Genomic DNA, 23,728 nt, shown 5'->3' with positions numbered 1-23,728 from the left:
TCACGCGTGAGGTCTGACAAGTTTTATAGAGCAGAACAGTGGAGACAGCTGAGGTGTTTATTGTAAATAGTAAATTTAAATGATACATTATTATTCAAGCCAGGAGCTTGTCTTTAATGAGGAACAAATGCTAATACGGGATCAGATGTTATTTCATATTGTTATTTATTTATTTATTTGTTTGTTTGTTTGTTTGTTTGTTTGTTTCATATTGTTATTTATTTGTTTGTTTGTTTGTTTGTTTGTTTGTTTGTTTGTGCTTTAACTGTATTATTATTTCTAGATTATTTCTTTGAAAGGGTTGTTATAGTTTTGTCCATTTAATTTTGTTAATTGTTTCTTTGGAGTAGTTACTTTTGCTCAATTCTGACAACAGAAAATGGCTTAGCTGGAAATTTCTGAGATTTTTCTGTGCTGCTGTGTCTCCTACAAAAAACAAGTGCAGTGCTGCCTTTATTGTTGGATGCACTAAGAATTAGTGGATCTCTGCTCTGTGGACAGATCGAATATCTCCAGGGTGAGTTAAAATTGGGTTTGTGATCCAGTCCCAGACCACCGTATCTATATCTCACATGCCTAATGTTATGCCATCAGAACCTCACAACAATTGTCCACAAATATTTTATTGCTCTGACAAGCTGCCTATTAATCACCTTATTTTCATTATAAACAGTGTGTACATTGGTCCAGACAGTGAGAAAACGAAGGTGTGGACACAGAACCTGCTGCAGTTTAAAGGGTTAAACGGCTCTCCATTTGCACCTCCTCTAAAGAGTGCAGCAGAGGAGCTGTGAAGTTGTGAATGGAGCAGTCGGAGCCGGATGTAATGGAAAAGAGATCAGCGGAGTTATTAAATTAACGCTCAGTTAATCAGCTCTCCACTGCTTCTCTCCAGAGCACAGCTCAGAGGCTACAGGTGCTAATACAGCATTAGTCCACAGAGGGGATCGAGCCGAGGGGAACAGACTTGTGTTTTCAGCTCCGGGATGCTACATAAATACTGTATAATGGTAAAAAAATAACTATGGCTTAGGTTTGAAAAGATATTTGAGCTTTGACTTTATGTAAATATATATATATATATATATATATTAGATAAATTAACATTTTACTTCAGCTTGCTTCATCTAAAGTATTTGAGTTGAATTCAAGTTGCAGTGAATTAAGTGCAGCTGCTGTTACCTAATGAAGCAGCCTGGTCCCAAGGTGAATTTGCACATAATTGACTCAGATAATATTCCCAGGATTCTTACTAAGAACTACTGTAGTATAAATATAATTGGCAGTTGTAAAGTGTGTATATTTTAAAAGTGAGTATTTACAAAATAAATTAATGAATGAATTTAAAAAATCAGGCTTTACTTTTATTTTAAGAGTTATTCATTAACCTAGATATTTATTTATTTATTTAGTTATAATAAGTAAATAAGGAAGTAGAAATACAGAGAAGTTTAGCACACCACAATGACATGGAACTTAACTTTATCATATGACATTGCACTTATCTTTTATACCTTTATTATTCGTTCATTCATTATCTGTAAGCGCTTATCCAGTTCAGGGTCGCGGTGGGTCCAGAGTCTACCTGGAATCATTGGGCGCAAGGTGGGAATACACCCTGGAGGGGGCACTAGTCCTTTACAGGGCAACACACACTCACACATTCACTCACACACTCACACCTACGGACAATTTTGAGTCAACAATCCACCTACCAACGTGTGGACTGTGGGGGGAAACTGGAGCACCCGGAGGAAACCCACGCAGACACAGGGAGAACACACCACACTCCTCACAGACAGTCACCCGGAGGAAACCCACGCAGACACAGGGAGAACACACCACACTCCTCACAGACAGTCACCCAGAGGAAACCCACGCAGACACAGGGAGAACACACCACACTCCTCACAGACAGTCACCCGGAGTGGGACTCGAACCCACAACCTCCAGGACCCTGGAGCTGTAACAGAGACACTACCTGCTGCGCCACCGTGCAGTATTACCATTGTTATTATTATTATTTTTATTATTTCTTTTTAAATTATCTGTACACCCCAGGGCCTTGTTTAATTTCTCCATTCTGAAACATGAGGTTATAACAGGTTCACATCTGCCCCTCTCTACTGGGCAGGGGAAAGCAAGAGGACAGAATTGAAGCTTGATTCATTTTCTCTTTCTCATGATCCAAGCAATCCCTGCACTCAGTGATGTGGAGCTCCAGGCTGAAAATGGCCTTTATGGCGAGCCACATGGTTTGCCACCTCGGGAGGAGGACCGGACAGTCCTCTGTTCAGTCTCTTGTGGCACAGCCTTGTAAATAATGGATGTTTTGAATGGAAGTGAAGGGTGGTCTTTGACATTTGCACATATGTAGGTTGTATGTATGTACCATTACTTTAGCTGTGTACTTGGACTAGACCTGCTGTCCGCTACTGACTACTCCCTTTATACACTACTATGTTTGCTGCAGTGAAACAAGCAAACACAGGTGAATTATTCAGAAAAAAAACAAAGATGAGAGCAGTCATTATTCACTGTGAGCTGGTAATTTCAATGGTAAATTCAGCTGGGACGTTTTTTTTTTTTTCTTTTTTAAGCATTAGAAGCTTGGATAAGCGTGAACAAGGCGCTTAACCCTCATGAGCTTAATGTGATTTAACTCTGCTTTTACTTCATCTTACACTGTGGAAAGGGCTTCATACACAGGGCACTTTATTAGAATAGCGTCACCTCATTGGTGTCCAGTTAGAGTCTGAAGCCCATCTGATGATGTCTTTAACCAAATTCTTATGCTAGGGTTTTTCCTGTTGTGTGGATGATGCAGATCATAAAATCAATGCAAATAAACACTAGTCATCACAGATTTAGGGTCTTGACAGGTCTTGATCAAAGTACCACAAGGATCAAACACTACAGCAGCATTCTCCGCCTGTCTAAACAGCCCTGTTCAGAATGACTGGTTTCAGTGCCTGTTCCTTTAAATGAGAACGAGCCACTGCTCAGGTCAGCGCAAGAGCCCAGGAATGAGGGGATAAAACTTTTTTTTTTTTTTAAAGGCCATATTCACTTGGTTCTCTTCTTTCTCCATTTTATGTTTTCTCCATTTTCAGTCAGTTCCCTTATTTCTCTGCACCCGTATCTGTATTTAACATGTTTTTTGTGCTCTTACATAAACACGAGTCCAACACTGTCATTGGATAGACTCCAAATTTTAACGTCTCTGCACCGTGCGTAACAACAGTTTATTATTACGTGGCTTAGGCAGGTCTTTTTTTAACAGTTTGAGGGTTGGTAGGTGCTGAATAACTTTATTTTTATTTATTTATTTATTTATTTATTTTGATATCCATTATTTTTAGCACTGCTATCTTGATGTAGCTTTAGTATAAAAAGAGACTACATTTTTATTGGCATACTTTTATTTTCACTAATGACAACTGTGGTGTTCAAAGGTTGCTCTTAAAAATGCCACTCAGTCCCTAGTGTAAATGATCACTTTAACCCTTAGAAACAGTTCTATTGCCATAAGTCTCAGCACCTGAAGTGTGTGCTCACATCCAGAGCCTGGAACAACGGTAACAATGCTACCCGTGGTTTTATAAAGAAAGAAATAAAAATGTAGAATTAATTTCCCAGAAGCCCTAATTGTCCAGGCAGCTGTGTTAACTCCTTTTACTGACCTCATCTCCGCTGCCAGCCATGGACCATTCAGAAACACAGCACATTGAAGCTTTTAGTCAAATCAGCTGCTGGGTTAAATGGGAACGTAATGAAACAGTAACTCTCTAAAGTTCTGCAGTGGAGTGTAACCGGAGCTGATGCACTGAGCTTCAAGCAATGCATGTGGAGTCATATCTGTCCAAATACTTTTCATTCAGCCAGTGTCTGACTTCCCTGGCTGTCCCCTCTCTTATACAACCCTCCCTCGTTGGTCCACCTTGTAGATGTGAAGCCATAGGCTCGTCTGTTAATGCAAAGTTTGTGTCGGTCATCCTCTAGTCCTAAATCATTCATTCATTCATTATCTGTGACCCTTATCCAGTTCAGGGTCGCGGTGGGTCCAGAGCCTACCTGGAATCCTTGGGCGCGAGGCAGGAATACACCCTGGAAGGGGCGCCAGTCCTTCACAGGGCAACACAGACACACACACACACATTCACTCTCACACTCACACCTATGGACACTTTTTTTGAGTCGCCAATCCACCTGCAATGTGTGTTTTTAGACTGTGGGAGGAAACCGGAGCACCCGGAGGAAACCCACGCAGACACAGAGAGAACACACCACACTCCTCACAGACAGTCACCCGGAGGAAACCCACGCAGACACAGGGAGAACACACCACACTCCTCACAGACAGTCACCCGGAGTAAAACCACGCAGACACAGAGAGAACACACCACACTCCTCACAGACAGTCACCCGGAGGAAACCCACGCGGACACAGGGAGAACACACCACACTCCTCACAGACAGTCACCCGGAGGAAACCCACACAGACACGGAGAGAACACACCACACTCCTCACAGACAGTCACCCGGAGGAAACCCACGCAGACACAGGGAGAACACACCACACTCCTCACAGACAGTCACCCGGAGTAAACCCACGCAGACACAGAGAGAACACACCACACTCCTCACAGACAGTCACCTGGAGGAAACCCACTCGGACACAGGGAGAACACACCACACTCCTCACAGACAGTCACCCGGAGGAAACCCACGCAGACACAGGGAGAACACACCACACTCCTCACAGACAGTCACCCAGAGCGGGAATCGAACCCACAACCTCCAGGCCCCTGGAGCTGTGTGACTGCGACATAATACCTGCTGCGCCACCATGTCCTACATCAGTGGACACTATTCTCAGCCAAGCAGTGACACGGAGGGGTTTTAAAACTCCAGCAGCACTGCTGTGTCTGATCCACTCACACCAGAATAACACACACACTAACACCCCACCAACAGCAGTGTCACTACAGTGCTGAGAATGGTCCAGCACGCAGATGATACCTGCTCTGTGGTGGTCCTGTGTGGGTCCTAATCATTGAAGAAAAGGGTGAAATGGGGCTAACAATGTATGCAGAAAACAGGTGGACTATTGACACTGGAGCTGATACTGTAGAAGCAGGCAGGTCACATCAATGTTAAGGCTGATAGGTGTGTGTATGTATGTATATATATGAGCCACAAGACTAAAACCACTGACACGGGTGCTGTAAAATAAATACACCGTTGTGCACAGTGACATAGCTCAGAGACTGAAATATTAAAGATGCTCTAGGAGTAAATATTCTTCCCCCCGCTGCCTGTGGTTCTTTCTCTAAGGGCCTGGACCCACATTTCTGTAAAGCTGTGGGACAAAGCCTATTGTAAAAAGTGCTTCAACTGAAGAGAAAAGGCTGAATAGGGAACAATGGCCTTGATTGTTTCCAAAATGGAGTCGCCACACCTGATCAATTCAGCTGCTCTGTTTTATAAAGCAGTGTGAATGCAAAGTTACTGCTGGTGAATGGTAACAAATTTATCAGCACAGAAACCACACTTATGGGTTATTTGTGCTCAGACATACACACACACACACACACACACACACACACATATATATATATATGTGTGTGTGTGTGTGTGTGTGTGTGTGTGTGTGTGTGTGTGCAGTCACATACCATATATACAGCAGGCCCATTGATAAACAGCTAGCATTTACAAATATTCACCAATTACCTATAAATAAAGATATAAATGTGTCGTGTTCTCTCTGTGTCAGAGTGGGTTTCCTCCGGATGCTCCAGTTTCCTCCCACTGTCCAAAAACACACGTTAGTAAGTGGATTGTTGACTCAAATGTCCATAGATATGAGTGTGTGAGGGATTGTGTGACTGCAAATGTCTGGCGCCCCCTCCAGGGTGTGTTCCCACCTTGTGCCCACTGATTCCGGGTGTGCTCCAGACCCATCAAGACCCTGAACTGGATAAGCCATGTTCAAGTCCTGAAAACCTGAACCTGTGGATTGCTAACTTGGCTGCACCTCACTAGATACGATGTAAAACAAATCCTAATTGGTCAATGTTTGATTGGGCTTGTCATTAATTGAAGCCTATTGTATAAGCTCTATAGACTAATTGTTTACAGAGTTTATTTTTCATTTCCCTGAAATGATTAGGTCTTTTTCTGAATGTTCTAATTATGCTACGCTGCGCATTTATCTCACTTTGTACAAACTGTGGCTGAACAAATGATAATTTTGCTTTGCTAGTTTGGCCCATTAGTGGCGACTCAAGACAAATATTATGATTGTGTTATTCTTTTTCTACTATTTTTAGAACTGTTATATTTATGTGTGTACATTTATTTAGGCTCCTGCTTTCACCTGTTTTATTTATTTATTCTTTTATTTGTATTTGTTTATTTATTTTTTGTCCTTTTCTTTATTCCTTTTATCCACAGGCGTGTCCTGATTGCTCCAACCAAGTGATGGATGGCAGGGAAGATATGAGGGGAGGTGACATATAGTGGAAGCTGGATTTGGTAGGCGTCAGCAAGGGTTAAGGATATGTGTGTGTGTGTGTCTGTGTGTGTATGTGTGTGAAAGCCCACCTCGGTACGGAAATGAAGTAAAGACAATATAACCCAGCATTCCACAGCCTCAGCGTTGTATTGGGAAAGTGATCATGGAAAAAACCACCCCAAATAAAGAAGTGTAGTGAATGTTGATGGTGTAGTAACTGTAAATACCTGTTTTTTATGTCTTTCTCTCTCACTTCCCATGTTTTGAAGACATTGCATTGAGCTCTGGGAATTCAATATGGCCTCCAAACCTGCGTACATTACTAAACAAAGAAAGTCCTATAACCAGGACATTAGTATTTTATGATTTGTTGTAATTCATAGTTATTTTGAGTTCACTATAGTGAGCTCCCCTCCACTGCTGGCACTGTTTTTCGAAATCTGCACCAATTCACTGTTATGACCTTGAAGACGTGCTACAGACACAGTGCTGTAACCTGTTTGTGAGGGAATTACAAAAGACAACGCACTGCCATTTCTAAAGTTTTGGAGCTTAGTAAGTTTTAAATGAAATTATAAGGGAAAGTTTTAAATATGCATTTGGTGTGTAGACTGTGTGGACCGTCAGGGTTAGGTTTAGGGTCAGTGTTGACCCATTTTCTTTTTTTTTTTTTTTTTTTTTTTCATAGTGGGTTTTTTATTTTTATTTTTTATTTTTTTTTCACAGTGGGTTTTTTATTTTTATTTTATTTTTTTTTACAGTGGGTTTTTTATTTATTTTTTTTTTTTTACAGTGGGTTGCCTGAAATGCACAAGTACATTAATAAATATATTTAGGGGATATTTTATGTTACGCCCTTGTCCTGTCGTGTCTGTTTTCCCCGCCATGTGCTCTCTCAGCACATGGCTCTGTTTGTTGTTGTCCATGTCTCCGCCCTTGTTCCGCCTCCTTGTCCGCCGTCCTCGTTATCTGTTTTGTTTATGGTGTGTCTAGTCTATTCATGTATTTAAGCTCCCTTGTGTCACTTCCGTGTATCGGTCATTTGTGTTGTTTCTTTCCTACTCCGTGTCAAGTCGTTGTGTTTCCTAGTCATGTCGTTTCTTTCCTGTAAGTCTTGTTATTTCACCTCCAATGATTCCTTGTCATGTTCCTTTGGTCTGTTTGTCTCTGTCGATTCCTCGTTTCATTTCCTTTATCTTGTCGTTTCCGTAGTTGCCTGTCTTTGTTTTGTTATATTCTTTTGTGTTGTAAATAAAAGTAACAGTGTTTTAGTGTGTGCCTCCGCCTCCGTCAGTCCTCCCTCCTTGAGTCGTGACATTTTACAAGTGGCATTTATATGTACTACACATTGTATCAATCCTGGGAATAGATTTTAAGGTAAATTTGTAAGTATTAATCTTGAAAGCTGTGAAATAATGATGCATTTTGCCTTGAGCCCAGTTGCATCAGTGCACTGGAAATGATTGATATTCAAAGAACAGGCAGCTGAGGATGATTGACTCATCTTACTTTTAATGCATTTATCATTTGGAATTTGATGGTGGAACCGAGGAGCACTTCAGAATAAAAGCCAGATTTGGGATTTCACTTTGAAAACTAGGGAATCAAAATACTTTTAAAGGAATGGGTTTTCACCATTTTAAATATTTATTTTTCCCCTTCTCTTTATCAGCCGTCGTCCCTGGGTGTTTTTCCGAAGGGTGCACCTTTGGTGAAATCAAGGACAAATAACAGAGCGTCTGCAGAGCGGTGGTAAACTTCAAAGAGAAGAAGCGGTGCAGAGGAATCGATTGGGAATGGAAGGAAGCCTGCGACCTAATGGAGCGCTGTAATTGATCTCATTATTATGGGCGCACTGTCGTTTTACACCCTTTCTCTGAGATTTTCAAATGAAGGGGGTGTGAGGGGGATTCTTTTCTCTGTCCTTGTTGAGGGCGGTGGAGCAGGTGACTGCAACCTTTCTGGAACATCAGTTAAATAAACAACAAAGATGACAGCTACTTTGTAAAACAGATCTTACGGGAGTTCACGTGGGAGTCAGTGAGGCTCATCCCTGTTCTGTCAGTGATTTCTCTGAATGAGAGTGCGGCAGTTCTTTACAGTCTATCAAGCAATCAATCATTGGACAAATAAATGTTTACATTTTTTAAATATACTTTGGTCCTATGTACAATCAAGTGCCTCTGATTAATACGCCTTACAAAAGCAATGTAACTCTATGTACATTTTTCACTGTACGTACATCACCAGATCTCTAATAATAAGAACAATATTAAAATTGTACTGTTGTTTATCGGTTACATCAGGGAGTTTGAGTGAAATTAGTGAAACAGTGCCACCACTGGATGGGAGTCACATAAATAACTGAATCTTGAAGACTCCCATCCACTGGTGGCGCTGTTTCACTAAAATCAAACTCTCTTATGTAGCTGAGGAAGTGCTACAGAAACAGACCTGTAAATTATGACAGAGAGCACAATGTTTGTTTTGACATTGGTTTATTGTTAATTTACAGCTAGAGTTAAGTTAGGGGTTAGGTTTAGGGTTGGGGTTTAGGGTTATGTTTAGGATTAGTCTTAGGTCTAGGTTTAAGTATTAGTGAGCAAAAACACCTGCGGATTTTAACCTTATGGAGCTTGGAGTTAAGCTTAGGATAAGTTTTATGTACAGATTCAGCTTAAGACCAGCCTGGAGTTACGACATTACCCATAGTCATATAATACACATAAAAATTACAATGGTACGCCGATGTAATTACATGCAAAAGTAAATTTATTCATTCATTCATTCATTGTCTTTAACCTCTTATCCAGTTCAGGGCTGCGGTGGGTCCGGAGCCTACCTGGTATCACTGGGTGCAAGGCCGGAACACACCCTGGAGAGGGCGCCAGTGCTTTGCAGGGCGACACACACACACACATTCACACCTATGGACACTTTTGAGTCTCCAATCCACCTACCAATGAGTTGTTTTGGACTCAACCAGAGGAAACCCACGCGGACACAGGGAGAACACACCAAACTCCTCACAGACAGTCACCCGGAGGAAACCCATGCAGACACAAGGAGAACACACCAACTCCTCACAGACAGTCACCCAGAGGAAACCCACGCAGACACAGAGAGAACACACCACACTCCTCACAGACAGTCACCTGGAGCGGGACTCGAACCCACAATCTCCAGGTCCCTGGAGCTGTGTGATTGCAACACTACCTGCTGCACCACTGTGCCACCCTCACATGCAAAAATAACAAATATATTTCCATAAGCCGTACTTCTGAAGTCCATTTATTACAATGAGATATGAGTATATAACTACAGTTAATAAATATAATTAAATAAATTAATCTTTGGTCAACACAAGCTCTTTAAAAATCACATTTTTACTGTGTAAAAAAATTCATTCCCACATCAGACTCTACAGTAAATGGTTAATAAAGTGCACAGAGGACACTGCTTTGTGTTTGTGAGAGCACTTAAACTCTCCCCAAGCGAATGGGCGACATACACACTGCCGAGATGCGGGGTAATTGGTGGCCATAAGAAGGCAATTTGTAGAATTGATGCTTAGGCTGTGCTTTTAAGCTCCCTGTGAACTGTACGGACTGTTGTTTTGCTGCAGAAGCAATTACTGCACCAGCAGTCAGCTCCAACTGCCCAGAACAAACTGTCTTTTATTAACCCTTTAAACTGCAGGCTTAATATTCAAGATCCTTATCTTAACAGGGCCATTCACCCCTAAATGTACAGGTCTCTTACGAGGCAGTGTGCTACAGATGTGAAAGGAGCTGTTACAGAGTTTTATGACGTGATTTATGTAAAAATCTGCTTATTCAATTTAACACAGTTTGCCCTCATCCTTTCATGCTTTAGCCATAAGAGATGATTCAGGTTTCATTGGTTTAAATAACCCAAACACGTGCTATAGCTAGCAACATCATGAGCCGAGATGGTGGGTTAGGAAAGGCACTTCCATCCACTTGGAGATTGATGCAAGTTGTGCTTTTAAAGAACCCTAGCCTATGACAATTGTGGTATCACCTGGGATCTAACCAGCGACCTCCTCTTCAACACCTCAACAATGCCACAGAACTCAGGAGGCATCAATGGTGCTAGCATGTGCATTCTAAGGGAAAGAGTTGAGAGAATGAAGGTGTTGGCCCTTTAAATTGTCATTTTCAGTTAAGAACATGATGAGCAAATAAGCTCTGAGACCTGTTGTGAGAGCGAGGTATGGAAGCACCCCAACTATAAACACGGGCTGAAAGGGTTCGTGTAAATAATATGAAATTTCAGGACCAAGGGGAGCGTCAATAATCTGACACATAATACCTTCAAGCCTAGGCAAATAGAACAATATTCAGTTCAGCACCACGGTCAGTGCCTTATTACACAGCCAAAGCCGTCCTCAAGGCACGGACACATGTCCACAGGTTGCATCATTTAACAGGCAACAACAGCCATAATTCTGGAGCGGATTTAGGTCAAGGACGCAGGTGTGTGGCACACCAGAGGAGCTTCCTCCACGCAGAACTGTCAGAACCAAAGTACCAGAGTCCCTTTGCTTTTCAAAGGTGCAGTGGGTTATAATGTGCCTTGAGAGCGTCTGACTGCAATGTGTTGTTGTACCTTTTTAAAAGTTGAGGAAGCTTATAGGCTGCTAGTGTACTCACTTGAAGATGACCTGTTTTACTCAATCTGCACCTGTTAACACAACTTTTTTTTGTGAATAGTTTCGGTCAAAATATCATTACGATAATTAAGGCTTTGTTTGCAAAGAAAAAATATATATATATATATAATAGTGGTTAGCTGTTTAATTAGAAATACAGTTTAAGATGAAACAAATAAATGACGAAATCAATACAAATATTGGACTCAACAGTCTTATTCAGAATTGCTAGTTTCAGCACCTACCCCTTTAAACGACATTCAGCTCACCTCTAAGCCAGCAGCAGCATCAAGTGAGCCTTAGAGAAGCTCAAGCTCTTGTTTTAGCTGATTTACCTCAGTTCTCTTTCTTCTCCACCTTCATTTTGCTGTTTTAGTTTAGTTCTGTCATTTGTCCACTCTCAATGTGGCATTCAAAACTGTAATCACAAAACACATATTTTTACAAAATTCAGCAGAATTTTCCTCACCATTTGCTAGTTCTCCACTCTGTGTGGAGACGGGTCTAATTTGTTTATGAAACCCTACCGTCAGTAAGTGAATATAATAATGTCTTTCAGTATTATTTCAAACAATACATAAAAACCTACAGACAAGTTAAACATTGGCTTTTCTTTTTCTTCTCAAACTTACCATTCCACCTTAAAAGACTCTGAGCTTCTCAGCATAAACACACCAGACAAAGCTTCTGTTTTGTAGCCGTTGCCTTAACCTCACCTTTGTGCTCACACGTAAGAACAGGTAAAGCGCTGTTATTGGAGATACTGGGATGATGGGGCAGTCTTGTGACATCAGAAGTAGAGCTAAATCAGAACAGCTTGTGCTATGTTATGCTATGTTTTCTGACTTATGCTCCCATAACAGGACTGACGTGGTTTCTCTTGTTTCACAGTTTGTGGGTTCAGTAGAGTACAATGCACTCATGCACTGAACCAGTGTGTTTTTGGTAATGAGTTCCCTTTAAATACTTATGAAGAGACTTAAAAATGGACCCCGTTTTCAGAAGTATGGGGTAATTAAAGTAATACACAGAGTCAAGTTTGTAGTTTAACATTTCCAACTTCCTGTAGATGACCTGAACTCTATGAAGTCGTAACAGGGGAACAATAGAACCATGTACTATTAACGATGACGCCATGTTGTGAATCAGAGGTGTGTTTGGAGGTGTGTTTTCAGGAAACGAGCGCGGTTGTCTCAGCACGGAGAAGAAGTGATGCTTATGTTTATAACATCAGGAAGATTCCTAGCTTTTGAGAAGGCTGCTTACTTGCTTTTTATCTCCGCAGGGCAGGAGGCAGCTTTATTTTCATGGAAACGGGGATTGCACCTGTTCATGGGGTTTGTTAGAATTGCTAATGAGCCATTGCCATGGTTTCCAACTGATCCACACTTTCTCACATCATGGTGTCGTTCTGAAGGAGGAAGTGAGTGGGAATGTGTTGTCGCTGCTGTATTCTGGGTGTGTTTGTAATGCCAGGTCTCTGGGAACATGAAGAAAAAAAAAGAAAAAGAAAAAAAGAGAAGCCCCATAAGAAATTGAAAGAAGAGTGGTGGTGATGGATATTGGATCAAAATGCAGAGGATTCTGGCCATAAATTTAAAAATAATAATAAAAAAAAAGTGCTGCTCTTGCATGATCTGTTCTGCCGAGGTGTAGCTGCTCACATTACATTGATCCTTTTTTGCCGACTGTGCATGTGCACACAGAGGTGGGCGGAGCTTCTATTCTTTCTCAAGTGAAAGGACTTTTTTTTACTGCAGTGGGATGATGACTGAAGTGGAAGTGAAAGTGGCTAAGAGCATCACTCATCTATCGATACATTAATTTCTAAATATGTGGCAACCGAAAGCAACATCCATCACGATGTGTATGCAACAGTGATAAAGTATTAGAATTCAACATAAAACAAACAAATGATAAAATAATTAAAAGCAATAAAACATAGTTATTAAATTGTTATAACAGATTGAAAACTTTTTTTTAAAGAAATGTCAATGTGTTTGTGTTGCATTGGGGAAAAATAATAGTAACAAGAATTTTCAGGGTCCTCTTGTGCCTCTGGGTCTTCAAGTGCTATTCAGATGTTTTATTACAAGGCATTTCCAGGGTTCTTGAGTTGAGCAGTGGCCAATGGTGGCCCTATGATTAGGAGGTTGTGGGTTCAATGCCTGGTGATTCCTCAGCTATTCAAAGCCTATATATATATATATATATATATCAACTGATTGGGTAAGTGCTTTCCTCACAATTAATCCTCTCCAAAAGTGATTAACTTAATGACTTGACTTTAATTTAATGATTTAATTTTAAGAATATCCAGAGTAGCACAAAGTGTTTTAGTTAAGGAACTGAACGTGGGTAAATCTAAAGACTTCAGCTCATTATCCTGCCCTCCACAGAAGAAGAGGTTGGGTACGAAATATAGCAGCATCCAGAGATCTTCCACACTGGATAGTTCAGAGATTTCAAAGATGACCCTCTGAAAATGTTTCTGAGCCGTGAAAACACAAATCAGCACGAGTCTCAGAAAGCTTCTTCCCACCAGCCACAGCACTCATTAAGCAGCTACACAGAGGAGTGGACCCCAAAACGTAAACACTTTCAGTCTTTGTGGTGGTTCAGACACTTTACTCAATGTTCCTACCTTTATTTTATTTCATTTAAATTCTCAGGCACTTCGAGGTCACTGCTGCCAAAGGTTAGCAACTCCACATGACTCTCAGTAACAAACTGTATTTTCAAAGCTCAATAGGCTTGGAGGAGAACACTGAGTGCCCACACATTTGTTAGCTCACTGTTGGCTGTGTTGAAGAGGGGAAACAGAGGACTAATCCATCATGAATCCAAAGAGAATATCAACTGATCTATTATTGAAAGACATTTTAAGGTGGAATTAATTATAACAGAGCAGTGGAATGTCTTGTAGATATAAAGAGAGAACAACTTCCTGTAAAAAGCACTTTATGGAAAGCAGCCACCCAACACACAACTCAAGCTGAAGTAGGTCCATCAGTGTCCAGTAAAGTACAGGTGAACTGCAACATGCTTTGGTGCTCTCACACTGACCAGCTGTCAGTCTGGACAGTGTGGAAGCTGATGTGGCACATTTGGGTCACCATACACACACACACACACACACACACACACACACACAGCACCCCCCAGGCAAAAACCCAACCAGCTACCCTCTCTAAAGATAGTGTCCTCCAAACCAGCTCAGGGAGCTGGCCATGCATAAGGTAAAAGTCCCAGGGAAAAATCCCCAAAGGGAAACAATGGTAATTCTTTTTTAATGACCGGCAAATTGAAGAGCTCAGCACCATGGAGAGCGCCTGTTCAGCAGCAGAGAACTACAACACCCAAGAGGCTGCTGTATGTGCTGATATGATGGGGGCACAATTATGTAGTTACTATAACACTAGAAAGTCATGGATGGATTTTTCTTCCGTCTGAAACATTTCTGCACGCGAAGCTCCTGTAAGCAGCCGCCCAAGAGTTCAAACAGGTATCAAACCATTATTTTTGTCAAAACTATAGTTTTCGCAAACTAATTGTGAGAGGGTGCTTCAGGGCAGCAGCTAGTACCACTGCCTCCGAGTCAGGGATTTTATTGGATCCTGGGTTTAATTCTCACATGAGGAACATGGTCTGACCTCCTAGTTTCCTCCAGGTGTGAGTGTGTGAAAAATTGTCTAGTATGAGTGTGAGTATGAACCCTGCCATGATCTACCACAGAGCATTGGCTTCCTATTGGAAATCCCAATCCACCTTAAATGGTACAACTGTTAATATTACAGTCAGTCACATTTGATCAAATTCTCCATTCCACCTTAAAAAAATAAACATAAATTGAGGAGAACCGGGCTGGCGTGTTTCTTCCTTGTGGTATTTTGACCAAAGCATGTAACAGATGTTTAATTAAGACCCCTGGGAAGAGGGATATCATCCATCCCCTGTAAGGATTTTCAAGCACATTGACACAAAGACGACATCAAATCATTCATTCCTCTCACTTCCTTTCTGCAACGCATTGTTAAGAAATCTGAACAAGTTTCCCATAATCCTGCTGCTCAGATGGAGCCAGATTCCCAGACTAAAGCTCCACGGCAGATGTTTTGATGTTTTCCTCTCATCTCACACCTCCACGCCATGACAGGCTGTGGGCAGTAATAACCACAGCTGCATGCAGACACCAATTAGACCTGCTTAAATGCCATTAAACTGGGACGTGCCGTTCGGGTCCGTTGTTTCGGATTGTTTGCACGTCCGCCATATTACCAGCGTATCTCTTTGGTACGAGCGATTTGTTTCCTTTGTTTTTCCTCGCGTTTCCGAAAGGCTTTGTGGGAAGGCACAAAGATCCTCACTGGATATACGGAGAGGAGAAAAACACAGCCCGGATTTGACTGTCTGTCTAAACTTGGCCCCAGGCTCTCAGACTGTGTGTGGGTGGCACACTTCAAATTAAAGCCTGTGTGCCTATGCTAAATGCATTGATTCCTGAGGCAGCGGACAAACAAAGCCTTTATTGCAGGCTCGACCGGGGCCCTCCGCCACTGTGGCTCGCCTCCCTCTTCCACATACCCCCTGCACCTCCGACTTCTTGAAACCTTTTAACGACTGCTTTCACAATGAGTGTGCCTTTTATATGAGTATGTTGTAGGGGTGGGGGGCTATGCTCTTGCTTGGTCCTCCCTGGAGAGCTCTGTGTTTACTGAGTCTTTTCGTGTATTAGCTCTTTGTAATGTTGCAAGAAAATGACAACGTCTGCAGCTGCACACTCAGGCTGTAGGGTCAAGGGTGGACGGTTAGTCTTCGGTTATTGTTGCCTTGGTTAGATAGGTTTCAGATGCAGAAAGAACAATGCAAAGACAGTGTGAGTAATTTCACAAAGTTATTGCACAGTAGACTTGTTCCAGGTGGTGTTTATTTTGTTAACTATCACGACATTATGAAAAAACTGTCAGGACAAATATGAGACGACGGCCTATATTTCACAACCACAACTAGATGAAAAGTAAATGTTATTTTTATATATTTTTTTTTATTTTTCAGGGTGATGAATCTTGAACAAACAGTGATTACTAGCCTAGACAACTTTCTGCTGATGTGACAGCTTTAGGCAGTTTGCATTCTCCTCCAGTTTAGCAGTTCAGTTTTATTGCATTAACATCACTTCGATAAGAAGTTCAGGCTTGACCTCCTGAGGGTTTTAACACTGGAAATTTACTCACGGGTGGAATTAGGAATTACTCATTTCTGGAGAAATAAAAATCCACAAGATCTGGTCAATAAACGTTTATTAAAAGCTAAAATGATTATATCACAATCACTTTATATTAGAGCATCTACTAAACACCGTACATAGAGAGTGTATTGTGAGTGTGTAGAATAATATTCCTGAGTGGTTGTCACGCCCTCGTCCTGTCATGTCTGTTTTCCCTGCCATGTGTTCTCTCAGCACATGGCTCTGTTTGTTGTTGTCCATGTCTCCGCCTATGTCCTGCCTTTCTTCCTCCCTCTCGTTATCTGTCTCAGGTGCATCTCATCTGTGTTTAATATTTAAGTTCCCTTGTGTCACTCCCGTTTGTCAGTCATTTGTTTTGTTGTTTCATGTTTTCCAAGTTTGTCTGTTTCAGATTAGTTTCATGTCATTTCCACCGTCATTGTAGCAAGTCTGTCTGTTTCTGTTATTCCTCGTTTTGGTTTGTTCCCTTATCTGTTCCATCTGTTACTCATTTTGTTTTTACCGAAGTCAGTCTGTCTCTGTTTTGTTATAGTTCGCATTAATAAAGTTCACTGTGTTTAGCGTGTGCGTCCGCCTCCATCAATCCGCCCCCCGCAATCCTGACAGTGGTATAAAGGTGCTTGGTGATGTACAGTTGTGTTGGTTCTATTCTCTCGTGTGTTTTTTACCATTAGAAGCTTCTTTGTGCAGCATTCAGGACTCATCTGATGCAAATAGTGTTTGATTTAAAGGCTTTATGGCAGCAGCGTATGGTCAATGAGAGCTAGGATGGACACAGCCCACCTAATCCCCCTCACACGCCTCTGTCCAGCTGAGTGTGTCAGATGTAAGTGTGATGGAGGGCAGAGAGATGGAAGAGCCCAGCTGTGCTGGCCATCTGCTTACAGCTGCCATTGTTGTACAGCTGACTTCAACCTTGTGGTGGAACTGGAGTGTATGAATAGCTTTTGTGTGTGTGTGTGTGTGTGTGTGTGTGTGTGTGTGTGTGTGTGTGTGAGAGAGAGAGAGAGAGAGAGAGAGAGAGAGAGAGAGAGAGAGAGAGAGAGAGAGAGAGAGAGAGAGAAAGAGAGAGAGATTTGAGAATGGGGAAGAGGTGCTTAATTGCCAAGTGACCACTTACCTGAAAAAGGCAGAATGACCATTACAAATTATTACTACTCTGACAATCAGTTTTTCACACAGGTCACAGCAAGTAGCCTCTCACTGTAGATAGTTCTTGTTCACACTGATTTCATTTAACAAAATATAACCTAAGGTTTAAGTAGTTGGGGCGGTACGGGTGACTGTCTCTTTGGTGTGTTCTCCCTGTGTCTGCATGGGTTTCCTCTGGGTGCTCCGGTTCCCTCCCACGGTCCAAAAATACACGTTGGTAGGTGGAATAGTGAATCAAAAATGGCCGTAGGTGTGTGAGTGAATGTGTGAGTGTGTGTCACCCTCTGAAGGACTGGTGCCCCCTCCAGGGAGTATTCCCACCCTGTGCCTAGAAGTATTCTATAGATATATACCTAGAATCACTAGGCGCAAGGCAGGAAACACCCTGGAGGGGGATCCAGTCCTTCAAGAGGCAAAACACACACTCACACCTAAGAACACTTTGGAGTCGCCAATCCACCTACCAACTTGTGTTTTTGGGCTGTGGGAGGAAACCGGAGCACCCGGAGGAAACCCACACAGACACAGGGAGAACACACCACACTCCTCACAAACTCACCCAGAGGAAACCCACGCGGTCACGGGGAGAACACACCACACTCCTCACAGACAGTCACCCGGAGGAAACCCATGCAGACACATGGAGAACACACCACACTCCTCACAGACCCCACAAGAACCCGGTGTGACTGCAACACCTACCTGCTTTGCCACTGTGCATACTATTATTATTATTATTATTTTATTTTATAATTTATAATATATATATATATATATATATATATATATATATATATATATATATATATATATATTTTTTTTTTTTACTTTTTATTATCAATTGTCATTTTTAATATTACACAAGTTACTGTGTAATGACAGAAACCCATGAGAATGTTTTAGTTTAAAGTTTTAAAAGTTACACAAAACATTTTTAAAAAATTATTTGTATTGTATCATTATCTGTATAAGTTTCCATTCAGCGCTTTGTTTACTACTGCCTCAGTCATGTTTATTAAAACTTTGTTGTGTATTCCTGTTGATTTTTCTCACTTTCCTTAATCTCACCTCCTCTGCCAACTACAGACCCCATAGAATTCATGAAAACATAAATCTACATTTATTGCATTCCCACAAAATATATGTAAGAATTTCAGCCAAGGCTTGGACCAGAGCTGGGTTTATTTCCTTTAGATTTATTTTTCTTCAGATACTTCAGAAAGGATAAAAACATTAACCCTCACCTTGCCTTTCAAAGTCTAGAGTAAAATAAAGACATTTTTCCAAGAGTGAGGGTCCTGCATACTGATTTAAAAAATGGTAATAAGCCTCCCATAAGCAAGCGCTTTGTATTTTTTTTTTTTTTTTTTTTTTTTTTTGCTGCTGTCGTCGTGAGGTTTGGGTGTGTGGCGACAGAGCTCTGCAGTCTACACACTTTATGAGTTTGGTTTTTATGCCGTTCCCTGAGGAGACTCCATCTCGGAGCGGTGATTGGATTCTGACCATTGAGTTGATAAGAGTTGATGTTTGTGAATTATGCATAAAAACAAATCATATATTTTCAAAACTGTGACTTATGAGGCTTTTGCATATTCTTTAAAGGGAATATTTTCATACAGCTGGAGGATGGTGCAGTAGTTGGTGCTATACCTCAGCGAACATATTTCTGCAATGTTTCCATTGACTTCAGGTTTGTTTTTTTGTTTGTTCTTTTTTTTGTTTTTTGTTCTTTTTTTATTTTTTGTAAATTCATTTTAAAAAATCTTAAAATTAGGTCAAATCTACTTTGATTCGTTCATTGTTTTGCCATCAGACAAGTATATTGTAAAGAGGTAGGCGACGCCACAGGCATCACCAGCTCCCAGACTCCCTAGCACTAATCACTGCAGTCAGTGCTGACTGGAGTCATCTGTTAGAGGGGGTGGATGGTGGGTTATTTCTAAATATAATAATAATAAAGGAAGAGGAGTAGAAAAGATGAATAACACATGTCTATAGACATCTATAGATGCTGCCTTTATTGTTGGATACATTCACAAAGTCAGTCCCCCTACCATCCACCCGGTGGAAACACACCAAACACTTTACAGAGAGTCCCCTGAGGTTGGGATTGAACCCAAAACCCCAGGACCCTAAGGACATGTGGCGCCACCTTGCCGCACAATGTAAAGCTTGTACATTGTATTCTTTAAGTCTGCAATTATAGCTGGACGTGTACTGCCAATTAAGTCTGACATCATGCATGTTTTATATATTACACCACTTATTAATAACAAGACAGAGCTTCCTGCTGATCTTCATCTATCCATTATACTCAGTTAACAACAGAACCAGGATACTGTATCTGACTCATATTTATTATTAATTGAGTGGACTGGATTAGCTGTCTAACTTTATATAGCACACCTTCACACAGAGCTATAGGGAATGTATTGAACCAGATAAGCAGGTGTTCTTCCTCTAAAACATAGCATTTAAGTGCTGTTGAAACCTTAGAGAAATAATAATTAAAAAAAATATCTAAACTAATATTCCAAGCTGTAGTTATTTCTTCAAAGAAGATGATTTAAGAACTCTCTCCTTTACAGATTCCAAAGTCTGGAGGGAGATAAACTTCACAACACATTTAAACACAGAAGCTAGAGCCAGTGAACCATGCTCTACACGGTTAATTTAAGTGGTGTATACATACAAACAGAATCTGTAAATAAGGAGCTTCTAAACTCTTCTTTTTTTTTTTGCTCTTGGTTTGAGGCTGCATGATTAGGTGGGGAGTTGGTATCCCACGTGACATTTTATTGACTACAAATAAGCACACAGTCAAATCACACTGAAACAAGACAGCACTTCTGTAGTGAGTAGGAGGCATACTATCACTCGAGAGACTTAGACTGCAGTAGCTTACCTAATCAGACTTCCAAATCACACACTTAGACTACTTTGGAACCTGGAAATCATATTCTGATGGTAAAGTTGTTCAGGTGGTTAAACCCGGGTTTCAGTTGGGCTTCGTGACATACACCTGGCTCTAGAGGCAGTACCAACATATCTGTCGCTGTCCAATCAAAAACATGCATCTCACATTGACTTCAATTGAATGCTAAGAAGGTGTGAGATCTTCTAATCCTTCTTCAGTAAAGTTACTATTTTGAGATACATGGCAACAATATATTACCAAAGGGCATAGATTTGATCACAATATTGTTAGGGACATGTAAAACACTTCTCTAGACCACACCCTTTGCCCTGAAAAGAGGGGTGAGGGGGAACCATGAAGGAAATATATGTTACTGAACATCTGATGGGAAATCAAATATAAACAAATAACCTTAACTTTGGCTAGGGACAATTCAGTAGGGGCTGCATTTTGTTGGAGACATGTCCCTAATTCTACACCTTTATATTTTACCATTTTAATTAAACACCATTTTTCATTGCCTAGTAATGTCTAGTAAAATAGTAGGCCCCACTTACCATGGGCTACCTTTGTTAAATATGAGGCACTGCTGGCCCACTTTCTGCATGGCAACTTAATTGTGAATCCACATGTCTAAAAACGGTTCTAGAAAACCTCTGGTGATATGGCTGTGTTGGTTTTAGCAAATTGATTGTAAGCTAAACCTGGTTCAATAATTAATTGTAGTGACATATTCCACTGATTTGTTTATTTGGTTCTAATATTGAAGTTTGTGGATTCTGAACATTGCCTTTTAAAGCAATTTTCCCCACTCCTGCCATGGGATTGCTGTCTGGCTGCTTTTTGAAATGTATTTGAAGTTTGTCTTCAGAATCGGGACCATATGCTGTTACACACTATAAATATGCCATACATAAGACACCTGGCATATGGACATTTCTCAAGCAACGTCAGTCTTACTGTTTCCATACTGCGACATATGTGGTGAAGGGGGGAATATTTTAAAAGGTCAGGATTTGTTGGATTTGCTCCTGTGTGCAGAAAGAGAAGATCATCCACCATGCATGATTTCCATCTCCACTGCTCCTGCATGAGTCCTGGGCTATAAATTACTGAGCATGTTGGACATGAAAGGAAAGCCTTTACCTCGCATCACTGCAAAGCACCGAGAATGCAAAACAGCCTGGCGCTTCCTTCATCATCACGCTTCCCTATGCACTTAAGATGACAGGATGGATTTACATTCTTTCTGTAATGTTCTGCACACTCTGCCAGCTTTATACGGAAGAGAAAAGATGCTAAAGTCTTTGAGGTTTTCACTTTTTTCTTTAATATTACTTCCATATCAAACCAGCCTATTTTAATCATGCATGTTTTCCCTTGACCTATAGATACATACTGACGTCAGAAGCCACTGCTACACATGTATGACCTTCCAGCCCTCAGATGGCACTGCAGAAGAAACCAGCATGCTGCTATGATCGGTTTGAAAGTAAATCCATAATTTGGCTTGGTTTAACTATTTGTTTATTTATTTATTAGTTTATTTGTAAAGTTCTTTGTCCATTTGGATATCCACCTTTTAAAAGACTGTAAATATAACGTCTTCTAACATTCATCATTAATATCCTCAGGATCTTGGCAGCACTTTTCATGTGAAAGTTGATTTACTGAGAAATAAATGGAACACATTAGAAGTAATTTGCAGTAGATCCTAACAGGTTATATGTGTTAAAGAGAAGTGAGAAATATTAGAAAACCAAACATGAAAGTGGTGTTCTTTAATCTGCCAAAATCCTGGGCTCCAGATAATAAAACATTTAGCCATTAAAAAAACCACAGGGGTCTGGAAATTCTGAACAAAATGTATGTGCAAAAAAGAAACAGCAAAAAAAAAAAATCCATAACAGGCTCTTAATGACAGGAAGGCAAATGGAGAGGGTGGCACTGACATTTCCGAGAGAGCGCAGCACTTTTGTAGATGATTAACATTTTCCCCGGATCAAAATGTTTCCAATAATGGAGAACAGTTTCATCTGTGGCTATATCAAAAGCACATTGGGTGGGCTTTCAAGCATCTGCCTCTCTGCCCAGTCGTGAGGAGACCACCTCGACACACTCTGCATGCAATCTGAAAGTTAAAAGAGGGTGCAACCATCTTTATGCCTCTTTGATTTCCCGCAATTTCTTGATTCCCTGGAATCCGCTGGAGGCCCAGAGATGACGGAGTGAGAGAGCCATCTCGGGGAAAGCAACGGAAAGAAGAAATGAAGGAAAGAAGAAAGCCCTTTGGCTGTAGGGGAATTTGCAACATCTAGAAAGTGTGCCAGGTACTGGTGTCATTTAATGCCATTTACAATTATGTTTAAGGATGAAAATCCGTTATTATTTGGCGTTATTTGGAAACATCACATCCTGTACATGGGGTGGAAGCTTCATGATGAATGCTCCTATAACTCTGGCTTACAATAGCAGATTATAATAATGATAAATGCAATGTAGTGGGTAATAATTATGCCTTCTATAAGTAGGGTTCCATTCCTTGCCTCGCTAACCACAACACTGCATTATTAATAAATGTCTTTAATAACTTTGTAATAACACATAAACAACCTGTGTAACAACAGTGTAACTATATGCTTATGCATACTGTTACAGTTACAACTAAATTACGATGTTACAGCTTTAATTACAGGAGCATGTGCCTCATCAAATTAGACAAGGGATATTGAGAGTTGCAACAGCTATTTTTTTTCCCCTCATGTTATTGCACATGTATTACTGCATCTGTAGAAAGACTAGACGTATTATTATTATAATTATTTTCCAGCAGTAATAGGAAGTGTGTAATGACTTACACTGCGACCTTAAATATCCTTAGGCTACATTTCAAAAGTTGTATTCAGCTGCATTTGTAACATGTCGAAAATTGTAAGTCACTCTGGAAAGGAGCATTCCCCAAGTGCTATAAAATTTAAGGGCAGAACACACACATACATGCACTCACACACTCACAAAAACAAACAGGGTGGTCTTGTTTCACGGTGTATGATTTCAGAACATCTCCCATGGTGAAATACAGCAGATGCCACAATCATAAAGAACAGTTGAGCAATGTATTGCAAATGACTGCGTATAGCGTGTCACTAAATGTCTCAAAAGTCATTCAGGCTTGTATTATTCGATCTGTAAAGAGTGTGTATAGCATGTCAAGGTCTG

The sequence above is a fragment of the Hoplias malabaricus genome, chromosome Y, assembly GCF_029633855.1.
Source record: "Hoplias malabaricus isolate fHopMal1 chromosome Y, fHopMal1.hap1, whole genome shotgun sequence".
NCBI classification, from domain to species: domain Eukaryota; kingdom Metazoa; phylum Chordata; class Actinopteri; order Characiformes; family Erythrinidae; genus Hoplias; species Hoplias malabaricus.
Note: the sequence above shows the minus strand (reverse complement) of the source record.